Source organism: Dioscorea cayenensis, chromosome 12, assembly GCF_009730915.1.
Source record: "Dioscorea cayenensis subsp. rotundata cultivar TDr96_F1 chromosome 12, TDr96_F1_v2_PseudoChromosome.rev07_lg8_w22 25.fasta, whole genome shotgun sequence".
Lineage (NCBI taxonomy): Eukaryota > Viridiplantae > Streptophyta > Magnoliopsida > Dioscoreales > Dioscoreaceae > Dioscorea > Dioscorea cayenensis.
The window spans coordinates 8,479,089-8,492,912 of record NC_052482.1 but is presented as its reverse complement, the minus strand read 5'-3'; positions in this window follow the sequence as shown (position 1 = coordinate 8,492,912).

Here is a 13,824-nt window from a genome sequence, read left to right as displayed (position 1 = left end):
TGAAGATGTGGATAGGAAGTCAAAGCCATTTAAAAACCCACCTATGCCCGGGTTGGATGATTCTCAACCAAAAATTTTTCCATGGAAGCCCAAACAATGTCTATGGGCAATTCGAGAACATCTAACATTGGTTAAGGAGCAAAATTTGGGTAGGTCATTAACGCCATGCAAAAATCCACCCATGCCCTGCTTGAGCAATTCACAAACGAAGCTATTTCCTTGGAGGCCCAAACAATTTTTTACACTACTTGAAGGAGATCTTACTGGGGGTGGAATAGAAGTGGAGAGGATGCTCAAGCTGTCAAATGACCCACCTAAGCCACGAGTGCATAAGTCCCGGCCTAAACTTTTCCCTTGGAGGCCTAAAGGTACCATGTCCAAGGTCTTCACAATCTCATCATCCCAGAAGGTAATTATTTTCTTTCATGGAAGTAGCTATGCTACATTTAACCAAGATGAACACACCATTTTCAAGCCTCCTTAGGTAAGAATAAGGTACGTCAGGCTTGTGACGTTAAACAAGCGCTTCTTGGGAGGCAACCCAAGCATTCGGGGGCATTTGTTTGCATTTTCCGTATTCTTAGTTCTTAGTTCATTTCAATTTTCGTATTTCTTAGACTTGTTTGCTTGTGAATAAGTTCATGCTCATACACTTGGCACATTGCTCTCATCATTTTTATTGTGGTGTATTTGTGCAACTTCTTGAGAAACTCATGTTTAGGTGTCAATTCATGCTCTAGATCGTCGTTTTATTCATTTCATTCATTTTTGGAGAAGTCTTCGAACTTGCTATTTCATTTTTAAATCATTTGAAGAAGGATTTTGGGGTTTAGAGAGCAAATTATAGTCATGCGGCCATCCATAACCCGTATGGAGGCCGTCTGTGCCATTTAGGGCACCAAACAGAGCCTCGGCTCTGCCCCAGACGGCTCCCCATACGGCCCCCCATACTGGGCCGTCTGTGACACCATCCAGAACACCCGAGAAGGCTTCTCAGGCCATACGACCCCCATACGGGCCGTATGGGGGCCGTATGGCTCGGTTCTAGCCCATTTAACCCTCCTCTCTCTTTTCTCTTTTCTCTTTCTTCCATTCTCTTCTTTTCTCTCTTTTTACACCGATTTTTTCTCTTCTTTCTCACTCTTTTCTTAGCCAAATCTCCTCATTTTTTCTCCTAAATCTTCTCCTCATCCATTTGAGACATCGATCTAGTAGTTTTTCTCAAGTTTAACGCTAGTTTTCTCAAGATTTCGTCGGTATGCTTTTTCAATGCCCTAGTTTTATCTTTTTCATTTCTTGAGCATTCTTGGAGCTTTTGTGTGGAATTTCTTTAACATTTTGCTTGGTTTGTATGGTGTGATTGTTATGGATGAAGTCTCCCTTGAATTTATGTAAAACGTTTTTCAATTTTCATGTTTTTGGGGAGGTTCTTTCGAAATGAACAGTAACCATACGTCCCCCATACGGGCGTATGGACACGATACATCATATTTTTCATTGTTTCTTCATCCCATGCACTAAATTTTGAACTATATTGGATTCCTCTATGCTTTATTGGGTTTTTCATGTTTCTTAGGAATGTTGTGGATGAAGAAATTGACAATCAACCATGGAATGATATTTGCACCACATGGGTGACCACATGGAACAAGTTGTCATGTTGTGATGAGAGACCTAATTCTAAGGACAAGGATAAGCATGGAGACTTTATTTTATTGTTTAAAATTTTTTTTCTAGTTTTTCTGTTCTCTTTGTATTTTTGTTTTTAGTTTTTTTGCGTGATTACTCCCCATCTCTCATTTGTAAATTTTTTTGTGGAATGATGATGTCCCCTTTTTTTGCCTCGCGAGGGCATTGAGGGAATTTGGTGAGCTTCCCTAGTTCTCAATGGAGGTCGGACGAGGCGTGTATTGCTCACCACACCTTTTTGTCTAGTCGCACCTCACGGCGAGACACAAGATAAACCCGGGGAAGTTCTGTTTTTCATCCTCCTCTATTATTATTTGCATTGGCCCTTCTTGCATGTTTTTTCATGATTAGTGTACATTGAGGGCAATGTACAACACTAAGTGTGGGGATGGGTGCATTTCATGTTTTAGGAACATTGTTTACATGCTAGTGTTACTAATGATGGCTTTATTCATTCTTGTAAGATTCTTTTTAGCTTGGACTAATGATGGATGTGAGTTACTTGTTTTTTTATGCTTTATTGAATCTGTTTCACCCCATAGTATTGTCTTGTGCGCTGAATTTTTTTGTCGATGCCACAGGAATAGCCAATGTGACTACTCTAACTCTCTTGTATGCTTAACACACTACTTTGAGTACTTGGCCTTAGAACACTAAGTTCTATCCTTCAATGTTTTTCTTAAGAACTTCTAAGTCTTGTTGAGCTAATCCGAGTTTTTGTGGCATGTAGTGTACTACGAAGATGTGATCTAGGGTGAGAGTGAAAGTGAGGAGTCTATGTCGGTATTCCTCTGCTAATGAAGCATGAATGCGTCTATGTAGACTGTAATCGAGTAGTTGGGTGGCTCTTGTGCCTAACCCAGAGCATGATGCAGATCTACGTTAGTCGGACTCGGAAAAAAGTGTGTTGAATATTGAGTTGAAAATAAAAACCCTAGTGATCTTTTTGAGTACTTACCAAAGGTTTTTGAAAAAGAACAAGGATTTAGTTTCAAGCTATAGAATTAGAAGGATCTTACTTGGCCATTGAAGTAGCACTTAGTAGTTTAAGACTTAGTATTCTTTGTATGTGGAGTGATTAGCATCTAGAGCTGCACTAATTGAAGTCCTTGAGCTAGACCAGATCAGGGCAAATGAGATAAAGGATTCACTTACGCACATACATATTAGGGGTGAGACAGGGATATTTTTTTATTATGCTTAATGACTATAACTCAACATCTATGCTTTCATTATCCTTTGCTTTTTGGAATCTTATATTTGCTTGAGCGAGGTATTGCATTTAGCCACTTCTCAGTCTCTTTGTTTTTCATGAGTTGTTTGCTTGGGGACAAGCAACGCTTATGTGTGGGGATGTTTGATAAGTGTCTAAATGTAGGTGTTTTCATATATATATCGTATGCACTTTGCATGTATTTTGTGAAGTTTGATGCCCGTTTCGAGCTTAATCGTCTATTATTTGCTTTGTAGGGCATATGGAAGCCATGGAGAACAAGAAGATATCATTTTGGCAAAAAGAGAAGAAAACAGGAATTTCATACTACCCCCATACTACCCAGTATGGGGGCAGTATCTGTATGCGACGGATTGATTTGGTGTTACGTCCGATTTCCATACTACCCGAGTATCACGGGGCCGTATGGAGGCCGTATGCACCCGTATGGAACGCGAATCTAGGGTTTTCGAGGTGCTATACGACCCCGCATATGACCCCTATATGGCCCGTATGCCTCGGGGGGTATATATACTCACTTTTAGGGCTGATTAAAGGACTTTTTGCTGGCCGACTTTTTGGGAGATCATTTTGGGAGATTTTTGGGCGACCTTGGGGAGGAGAAGAAGGGCAAGAAAGCTAGAAGATCATTCAAGCCCAAGGTCCAAGGCTCTCAAGGCAAGAAGGCAACATCATTCAAAGGGGAGATCGATCACGACTTGAAGGAAGGAGAACGCGGCTAGAGGAAGCGTCATTCGGCATTCCTTTGGCGGGGAAGCGTCATTTGGCATATTCTCGCCTCATCCTTCACCATTTCATCTAGGGAGTGTCATACTATATCTTTGTTTCATGTTTTGCTTGATCGTATGCTTTGTTATGAGATGATGACACACTAGACCCCCAAGGCCACCAGATGTTGGTGAACCTTGGGGGGTTTTATCATGTATTTTGGATGATTACTTGTTAATTCTATGCTTGGGTATTGTTGAGATCTAATCCATTGTTTTCATGCTAAGTGTTACACCAAGGAGAAATCCGTAGCTCTTTTATGAATGATGCATGTAGATGTGACTTGCTCGCATGTATTAGGTCATGAATGGATTAGAAGGGGATACTTGTATCATCACGCCGAGAAATTGGGTGTTTGGTAGCCCTCCATGTAGGTTTAATCCGAAGAAGAGTAGGTTTATTCCTAAGCGAGATTTTCTTGTACTTAATGCAATCGTAGGAATGTAGATTTGGAAGAAATTCTTATCTATGTTCGTATGGGATTAGGGTTCAATCGCCGAGAAATTGGGGTTGTTCTAATCTTGGAATCTCATGGTCCAATTTACCCTTGCATCTTTAAATCATCATCCATGTTGCATGATAACCCCTCAAGGGGATCCACATCCATAGGCCTTTGCACTTCATTGATTCTCTTGCTTGCTTATTGCTTGTTCTCTCTAATTTGCTAGCAAATCTTGTGTTTAGTTTTATTTGTATTTAGTAGAGTAAATCCATCACTTAAGATCTTAGGCTAGATAATAGCTCGAGAAGGAGTAATAGGAGATCCTTAGCCCCGTGGAATACGATCCTCGTGTCTTTGCACGAGGTATTACTTGGCGATCCCGTACACATGCGGGGAAGCGATCAATTGTGCATGCATATCTTACTTTAAACCATGAGGAATGTTGTATGGTTGTTTGATCCTTAATTTATTTAAATTTTTATCCATGTTTTGTAAATTTTTGGGCTTCAAAATCTGGGGAAATTCTTGCCAAATTTCAGTCTGTGCTACAGTAACTTTTGAATGTTGCTTATCTTGAATTTGTTTGACACTTGTAGCATCCTTGAAACCCCCCCCAGAAACACTTGCACTAGAGAGATTTAAACATCATGACATTGATTGAACAAATGACTTGCATGGACTTTGTTTTCATAGTTTTTAGAGTTTTTGTTTGTGTGTTCTCCCTACATATTCATTGGTGAGATGAACTATACTTTTTTTTGACATTTGCAGGATTATCAGGACATGAGCTTCATTCTCACCACCCCTTAAGAATTGAATTGAACCTACCCCTTGTTCATGCATGTATTGCACAATCTTCATCAACAAAATGGGGCAGTCTCTTTACCCTTCCCTTTCATGCTTGATTTAATTATTATGAATTCTACACCATGTTCTGTTGATTAGTGTACATTGAGGGCAATGTACAATTCTAGGTGTGGGGATGGGCTATTTGCATGCTTACTTCACCGGTGATAGCTATGATTTATTGTTAAGAACCTCCCGGCTTGAATGAATGATAGTAATGAGTTGTAGTGTTATTTGTGCTATAAGGAAGTCATGTTTTTCTTTCTAGTGTTTTTCTTCACGGCTTTGACACGAGTACTTTCTACCTTGTTTGCCCCGACTAACCCACTACTTTGATTTAAAGTGTTAGAGTGGTAAATTCATCCCTCAATGGTCTTTTTAAGAGCTTTTTGGTCCTTTTTGTTCATTTTTACTTTATCCCTAAGTGAAGTTTTTGCATGAAAGTGCTCCGGAGACATGTAAAATGAGTCTATGTCAGTATTCCTCTGCTAATTTAGCATGAATGCGTCTATGTAGACTGTAATCAAGTAGGTTGGGTGGCTCTTGTGCCTAATCAGCATGTGCATCCTTCTGAATGATTATAAGATATTTTGTGCAGTCTACGTTAGGCGGACTCGAAAAAAAAAAAGAAACGAAAACAAAAATGAATGAAAAAAAAGGATAAAAAAAAATGTGTTTTCTCTTGAACTCTTTCATGCATTCACTTAGAAATTATAGTGTTGACTGTGGACCGAAGGACTCTTAACTCGCTATTGAGGGCGTCTTTAACATTTCTAACACTGGTAGTCATTGAATGAGGCGTGAATAGGGAGAGCGAGGGATTAAGTATTTACACACACTCACGAGGAAAGCACTCTAGAGGACTCATGACTATCTCTACTGAGTTGGTTATTGTGCAACTCATTTTCTTGATTTCATTTCATCTGTGCCTGTGGGGTTCTTCACTACTTGAGCTTGAGGTTGTATATTTATCCGTTTATCTTCTTGCCCCTATTCTTTCATGTGTGTTTGCTTAGGGACAAGCAAACGCTTAGGTGTGGGGATGTTTGATAAACGCCTAAATGTACGTATTTTATACGTATTGATCTTGTATTATTTGTGTATATCTTGATGAATTGATGCCCGTTTGAGTATAAATTTGTTCTTTTGGTGTTGCAGATCATAAATGTGCCGAATGCAGCTCAAAAATGCAAATTGGATGAATTCGACACCGAAAACGGCATTTTTGGGGTACCAGCACTGTATCGTAATGTAGCTGATCACTATTTATGCTGCGGGCATTTGGCTGTGAGCTTCACGGGCTCCATGCGCCCGCATGGGTGCCCGTGAGGTTTGCTGGAATTTCACAACCCTCGGTACTGTAGCATAAACACTGTAACTGAGTACTGTAGCACCGGCATGTTTTCTGGGCATTTGGCTGTGAGCTTCACGGGCTCCATGCGCCCGCATGGATGCCCGCATGGACTGACGGGATATAAATGAAACCGATTTTTCTAGGGCAAGAGGGAGGAGTTTTTGGGAGAGTTCTTGGAGCCGATTTTCACCAGTCTTTAGGAGGCAAGATCACATGTTTTGGAGAAGGGAAATCAAAGGGAGAAGCTCGGTTTTGGCTAGATCTTCATCGATCTCTTCTTTGGGAGTTTGTCGACGACGAGGGAAACCGCCCCCATCGTGGCGTCCGTGGAAGCATTTCCACCTAGCTTGGCTTGTCTTACTACTTCTATTGTTTGAGGGAGTTTTCTTATGCCATTTGTAGTTGTTTTCATGGACTTGTTGCTTGTATTTGTTTGCATGGACGAGTAGACCCCAAGGTCACCGGATGCCGGTGAACCTTGGAGTGAACTTGTGTATTTGGATGATTTAATTTTGTCTATTGCAATTGTTGTGTTTTTGTGATTCATTCTTGGTGCATTTGATGTGTTGCTTACATGAGAACTCTGTAAACCAACTGCTAGGTTGTACTTGGTAGCGTGACCATCGCCCTTGTACTAGACACACCAAGTTTGGAAGGGATTCATGTACAAATACGCCGTGACCATCGGGTATTCTGTACCCCTCCACCATTAGGGCTAGACCAAGTTGTGTTCCGGCCCTAATTAGGGATTTCCCTACTTGTTAATGCAATCGTATGAGGATTTGATCAGAAGGAATTCTATGTCAATACTTATATCGGATTAGGGGTTAATTGCCGTGACCATCGGGTTGATCTAATTTAGGAAATCTCTAGGTCCAAACCTTCAATTGCATGACATTCTTAGCATCCTTTGCACTTTAGTAGCCCCTAGGGAGTCCGCATCCGTGACCATTTCTTTCCCCTGATTTTATACCCCTACCTTATCATAGACTCCATTTGTAGTTCTTTTATTTCAAGTAATAGATTAGAGAAACCCTTCGAATCATTCGGCTAGACAATATGCAAAGAGGAAGTAAGAGTAGATTCTTGGGCCCAACGAATACGACCTTCTCGTGCTCGCATGAGGGGTATTACTTGACGACTCCGTGCACTTGCGGATCTCTCATCAACTCTCTATTATGCTTCCTAATCAATGCAATGGTGAGTCATGGAAATCCTTACATACATAGTCAAAAATCTAAGATCAACTATGCCTAACTCTATTCATGTCCCGGAGGAGAGATTAAATAACCTCTCAACCTTGCACTCGAATAAAGTTGCAATGAGCTCTAGGGATTCCAGGTGATAAATCTCTTCCTAATTATAGACCTAACCCTTTGGTCCAGGCGGAAGGTCCCTAACCACAATTAAGCCCTAGATACTAAGATCCCCTCAACGCTTCACTCCATTGCACGCGCAACTAAGCCCCAGCGGAGATTCATCCCTTAGATCATTCACTCTATTATGGCCGCAAAGAACTCTAGGAACGGAGATAGAATCTATCACGTCGGAGGGGAAAGGGGACGCTCCTGTACCTCTCGACTCACCCTCTTAACCCTCTCCAACCTAGCTTTGTCTAACGCTCGTGGTGTGTCACTCACTCACAAGGTTACCAACAAGAAGTCTCAACCCTAGTGTCACTCTAGGGGAAATGTTCATACAATCAAGCATTCAAGGTTGGAACTCACAATAAACATCAATTTATTGAAAGCATAATAAAGAAGTTCAATGAAACGAATACATCCTAGGGTTCACAATCACCCAAGTACCCACTAGGGGTTTAGCTCTCCATGGAGCTAAGTACAATCAAAGAAATCAAATGTAAAAGCAATGAATCCATAAAAAAACCCCCTCGATGGTCCTGTCGATGGTCTTGTGGAGAGTCCTCTACTCGTCACAAGGGATCCTTTGTCCGGCCTAGGATACACCTCACCGAATCGATACCGACGAAAGCTCTCCCAATAACCTTCTTCCAAATGACGCGCGATGTCGGAGCCATAGAACCTCTCCAAAAACCTAGCCAATACCCCTCAAAACCCTGGCTGAAGCCCTCTCTTAAGTTGGGGAAAAGATGGAGAAAAGAATACCAAAATCGGGGCTGAATCGGCTTTAAATAGGACTGGAATCGGGCGACTCCACTGGCGTGGACGGTACACGCGCCAGTGAAGAATTTCCACATGCCCGTGTGGATTCTCTGTTTCTCTGATTTCTCGGCCGGCTGTGAACAGTACTGCTACAGTACATGCTCCATTGTTACTGCATTGCTCTGCTACAGTCTTCGAGCTGAATAACTTCCCAATTCCATATTTTCATCGGGGTAACGCAAACGGGCACACGTTTACATCGTGAATCACTTGCTTCTTCAATGATATACATGTTGGTGGAGCTCTCGTTCTTATGTGCATAAATCGGAATGCTTGAGTGTGACTGCCTTTGTGCCCCTCCAAATGGATGTGCTCACTCGAATGCGAGGAGGTTGGCACACACTCTAGCATCTCACACCTGACCTATGTCTTCGCGTTTGAACCTTAGCAAGATTTCATCCAAAATAGGTGCATTATAATCCACATTGGCCTATTTCCTTCATACTCGGCCTCACAACCCTACCTGCATAAAAGTAACATAAAAACACATTAGTGTAAAAACCTGAGAAAAGTAATGCTCAACATAAGGAATGAACACTTCGCATTCATATCGCACAAGCACTTATCATCTATGCTAAAGTGATTAATGCATGTTTAGAATTAATTTAGAAATGGTTTTTTGGTGTATTTTTTGGATTTTTAGTATATTGGCGTGCGGTTTTCACGTGCCGTCGATCCACATGGGCATGTGGAATTTCCACACGACCGTGTGGATTCTTGCAGTATGGATTTGTGTCTAAGCTTGATTAATTTCCTTTCAAATGTTGCTAGCATGGCCCCTAGGACAAAGACACTAGCTAGCAAGTGTCCTCGAGAACACTCTCTAGAATCTGAGCATATCGAGTTTACTATACTCGAGCACCAAGCTTAAGTTTGGTCAGACGCGTTTCCCAGATTCGAGCGCTGTGCGTGAGATACAGTTGGATGACAATATGGCAGATGAGATTGAGGAAATGTTCGCCGTGGGTAACTGGCGTCAACTGCTGACTATTTGTGACCCTGTCATTCGGATGCTGACACTGGAAGTACTAGCATCGTTTGAGTTTGATAGATCGTACTCCAGTTTTGATAGTGGTAACACCATACAGTTCTGAGTCTTCGGGTATCATTATAGTATGAGTGTCACAAAGTTCTCGATTCATTTGGGGTTATACGATGAGGAAATCACAACCACCGAGGACTATGAGCAGCTCCCTATAGATTATCTGGGTAACTTCACTCCTCAGCGCACGTATCGAGCATTATGTGGTCATAGTCAGTATGAGTCAGGGGTATCAAAGGTGACTTGTTTGTCACGGTCGAGTTATAGATACATGCACGCCATCCTAAGTAGATTAATGAATGGTCGCGGCGATAGTACTGGTGTCCTATGCCGACAGGAGCTTCTTTACTTATATTCCATGGTACAGCACCAGCCAATTCACCTTTGCCACATACCAGTAGAGTACCTGAGGCATTATAGTCAGTCTGCCAGGATCGGTGTCCTTTTCTCTGGCCCATATATCGCTAGGCTCATCATCGGAATGGGTCTACAAGATGGACCGAGAAGACCATCATACCTGCTCCCTTGGGTATAGAAACGATTAGATAGATAGGGATACTGCACCGGTATGGGCCGGGAGTACATGTACTGATTGTGCCTGATCAAGAGATAGCTGAAGGAATTGTATTAGAGGGTTCTCAGCCTAATCCCAAACCTCAGCCAGAGCTGATGAAGACCGACACACCACCAGCAGTACAGGAGCCACCCCTAGTGTGCATATTCTCCCCATCGCGAGCCTATGATCGCTTTGAGAGGCTTGAGAGTGTTGTAGGGGTGTTACAGATCTGTATTATAGAGGTTTAAGCGATATAGGCCTCGCGGCACACAGAGGTAATGGCACGTCTTGATATTCTGCAACAACTACTTGAGCGTGACACCGCCTCACTTGTCATCATGAGACCCCGGACCCATCCGGCTCCACCAGCATCACCATCACCAGATCCACCTGTGCCGTTTGACTTAGTAGTAGCAGCAGAGCTGACCGTCAATAACACCGACACGCGAGGCGTCTTTAGTTTTCTTTTCTATTATTTCTCGTATTTTATTTTGCAGTATTTTCCTCAGAAAGGATCTTCCTCCTGAGTTTATATTTTTGTCTCGAGTTGTATTTCATTGCTATATCTTTTATATACTCGAGTTTATTTTGTTTTTGTTGAGCTTCTCTGAACCCCTTGTGTATGCGTGCAGATGGTCTTGTCAATATGGAAATTGAGAACTAGTCATTGGCGTGGCAAATGTGTTTTTTCACCTTGCTATGTGTGCTTCACAACTCGTTGGAACTCCACTCCCAAAGAATTTAGCTCTATCAAACACACCACTAGGAGTTTAGGGGAGTATTGTTTCAATTGCCCACTCCCAACTATATTTTGATTGTTATATCTTTTATTGTACTTGCATGTGTACATTAAGAGCAATGTACATCTTAAGTGTGGGGGTGGGGTTCACATTACACATGTTCTATACTTATGCTTTGATTGTGCATGCTCAAATAAGTGAGTGGAAAGGCATTCAATAAGAAGTGGGTTAGTAGGACATTACTCTCCCTAGGACTATTGCTTCAAGTGAAAGACCAACTATTATGTCTCCTAACTGATGCTTAATGAGTCGTGGAAATCCTAAAATACACGATCCCAAACCTAAGGTCAATCGTGACTAACTCTACACTATAACCAAGTGTAAAAATCGCACAGTCTCAACACCTCAAATTGTGCAAAGTTGCATGGAGTTCTAGCGATTTCAAGTGATAAACTCTATTCCTATATGTAGAACTAACCCTTTGGTCCAGGTAAAAAACCCCTAGTTACAATTACGCTGAGATACTGAAGTTCACTTCAACGCTTCACTCTGTTACTCACGCAACTCTAGGAAATGGAGGTAGGATAAATCACACCAGAAGGGAAAGAGGACGCTCTGCTATCTCTCAAATCTAGCATTGTCTAACCCTCATGATTTGTCACTCATCCACAAAGGCTACCAAGATGGACTCTCAACCCTAGTGCCACTCTAAGGGAGAAATCATTCAACAAGCATTGAAGATTGCAAATCAGTTAAAAACATCAATTAAGGAAAGTATAATAAAAGGTCAATGAAATAATAACATCCTAGGGTTTACAAGTCCAAGTACCCACTAGGGGATTTAGCTCTCCATGGAGCAAAATACAATCAATAATGAAATCAAAAGTAAAAACAAGTAATCCATAGGAAAACACCCTAGGTATTTGTTCCGATCGTCTTGTTGAGTGGCCTCGTCCTCTCCAAAGGTGCTCTTGTCAAGCCTAGGACACACCTCGCAGAATCGGTGCCGATGAAAGCTCCCCCAATAATTATCTTCCAATAGAATCACGGTGTGGAAGCCAGAGAACCACTCTAAATGCCTTGCCAAAACCCCTATAAACCCTAGCCGCTGGCCTCTCAAAAGATGGAGAAAAGATGGGAAAAAGGATGCTGAAATCAGGCTGAAAAATGGTTTTAAATAGGCTGGAATCGGGCATCCACACGGGCCTAATAATGTTCCACACGCCCCTGTGGAGTTTCCACATGGCCTGTGGAATTTTCACACGGGCCTAAAGAATTTACACACGCCCGTGTGGATTCTCTTGAATTCTTATTATCGGCCGCTTGTGAACAGTAACAGCTACAGTGAATTGTTACAGAGATTTACTACAGCAACCTGCTACAGTACCCCCCAAAAACACTCCTGAATCCACTTTTCATCCAGCCAACATAAACAGGCACACATTTATGCCGTAGATCACGTCACTTCTTCAATAAATGGGTTCACTGGTGAAGATCTTACTATCATTGCACAAGTTGGGATGCACAAATGTGACTGACTTCGTGCCCTCCAACTCATCGTAATTGCTTGAATACATGGAGGTTGGCACACATTCAAGTATCTTTGACCCCAACTAGTGTCTTCGTGTTTGTTTCTTCCAAGATTTCATCAAACAATGCGTTCACAATCTACTTTGGCTTTTTTTTCCATATTTGGCTTCACAACCCTACATGCTCCAAAGAACACAAATGCATATGTATTAGCTCTAAAATCTTTTAAAAGTAATGCTCATCGTAAGGAAAGAATACTTCGTATTCTTAACACACAAGCACTTATCAAACTCCCCCACACTTAAGCTTTTGCTTGTCCTCAAGAAAAAATAAAACATTAAAGTATAAAAGAAGGAAATATTGAAAGTGCTCGACCTTAGGTTCACCAGAGAATGCAAGGGAAGCATTCTTCAAGTAATGGAAATTTCAACACTAAATATGAAAAATCAATGCTCTAGCTAAAAACTCGAATCCAAAAAGGGCAACAAACCCGAACTCATGTAAGTGCGCGTAAACTCACTCAAGTAAACCCAATATAGACTCCTCAAAGTTCCAAGTATAAGGGACTTATTTAACTTCAAAACGTAACAAAACAAAAAATGGTAGTAACTTCACACATCCTCTAAGGTAGCCCTTTCCAAAGCAGCCACTAAGGTAGCTTTCACACTTTCGAAGTGGTGGCTCTTTCTACCATGGTGGTAGCTTTCACTCATCCCATGGGATAGCTCTTTTTCTCATTAGGGCATAACTAGTATCTGACTTATGAGAGTAGCTTCATACTTTATAGGTCGTAGCTTTATCAACCCAAATGCACAACTAAACAATATATCTAACTTTGTTATTTCTTTTTCTTTTCCCATTTTTTTAACAAAATAAGACAAGAAACGAAACTAATTAGTCCCTTAAACATCAAACTTGAGTTTCCAAAAGAGTTTCATGAGCGAGTGGTGCAACAAGTGTCAATCGGCAAAAATTTCTTGAATTTCAAGAACAAACTAGAGCATGAAAACATTCAATGTCAAAATTCTCCTAAACTCAAGAATACAATCATTGCAACTAAGGTGAACCACCATTGGCTACGTGAGCATGTATGTCAATTAAAATTTATATAAAGGACATGTACAATGTCAACTCCAACTTGACAACTTCCCTTGCGTGTGGCCCGCAAGTGCACGGGCTTGTCGAAGTAATAAATCCCAGGCGAGTGGGGTATCATATCCACAGGGAATAAGGAATGGAAACACTAAGATTGCTACTTAACTAATTGAAAATGAAATAATGATGGTGTGAATAAAGACCGATGTAAACAAACAAAAGAAAATAAGAAAGAAAGGCACAAATAAACCAACTATTATGCTTCCTAACTAATGCTTAATGAGTCATGGAAATCCTAAAATACACGATCCCAAAACTAAGGTCAATCGTGACTGACTCTACAAT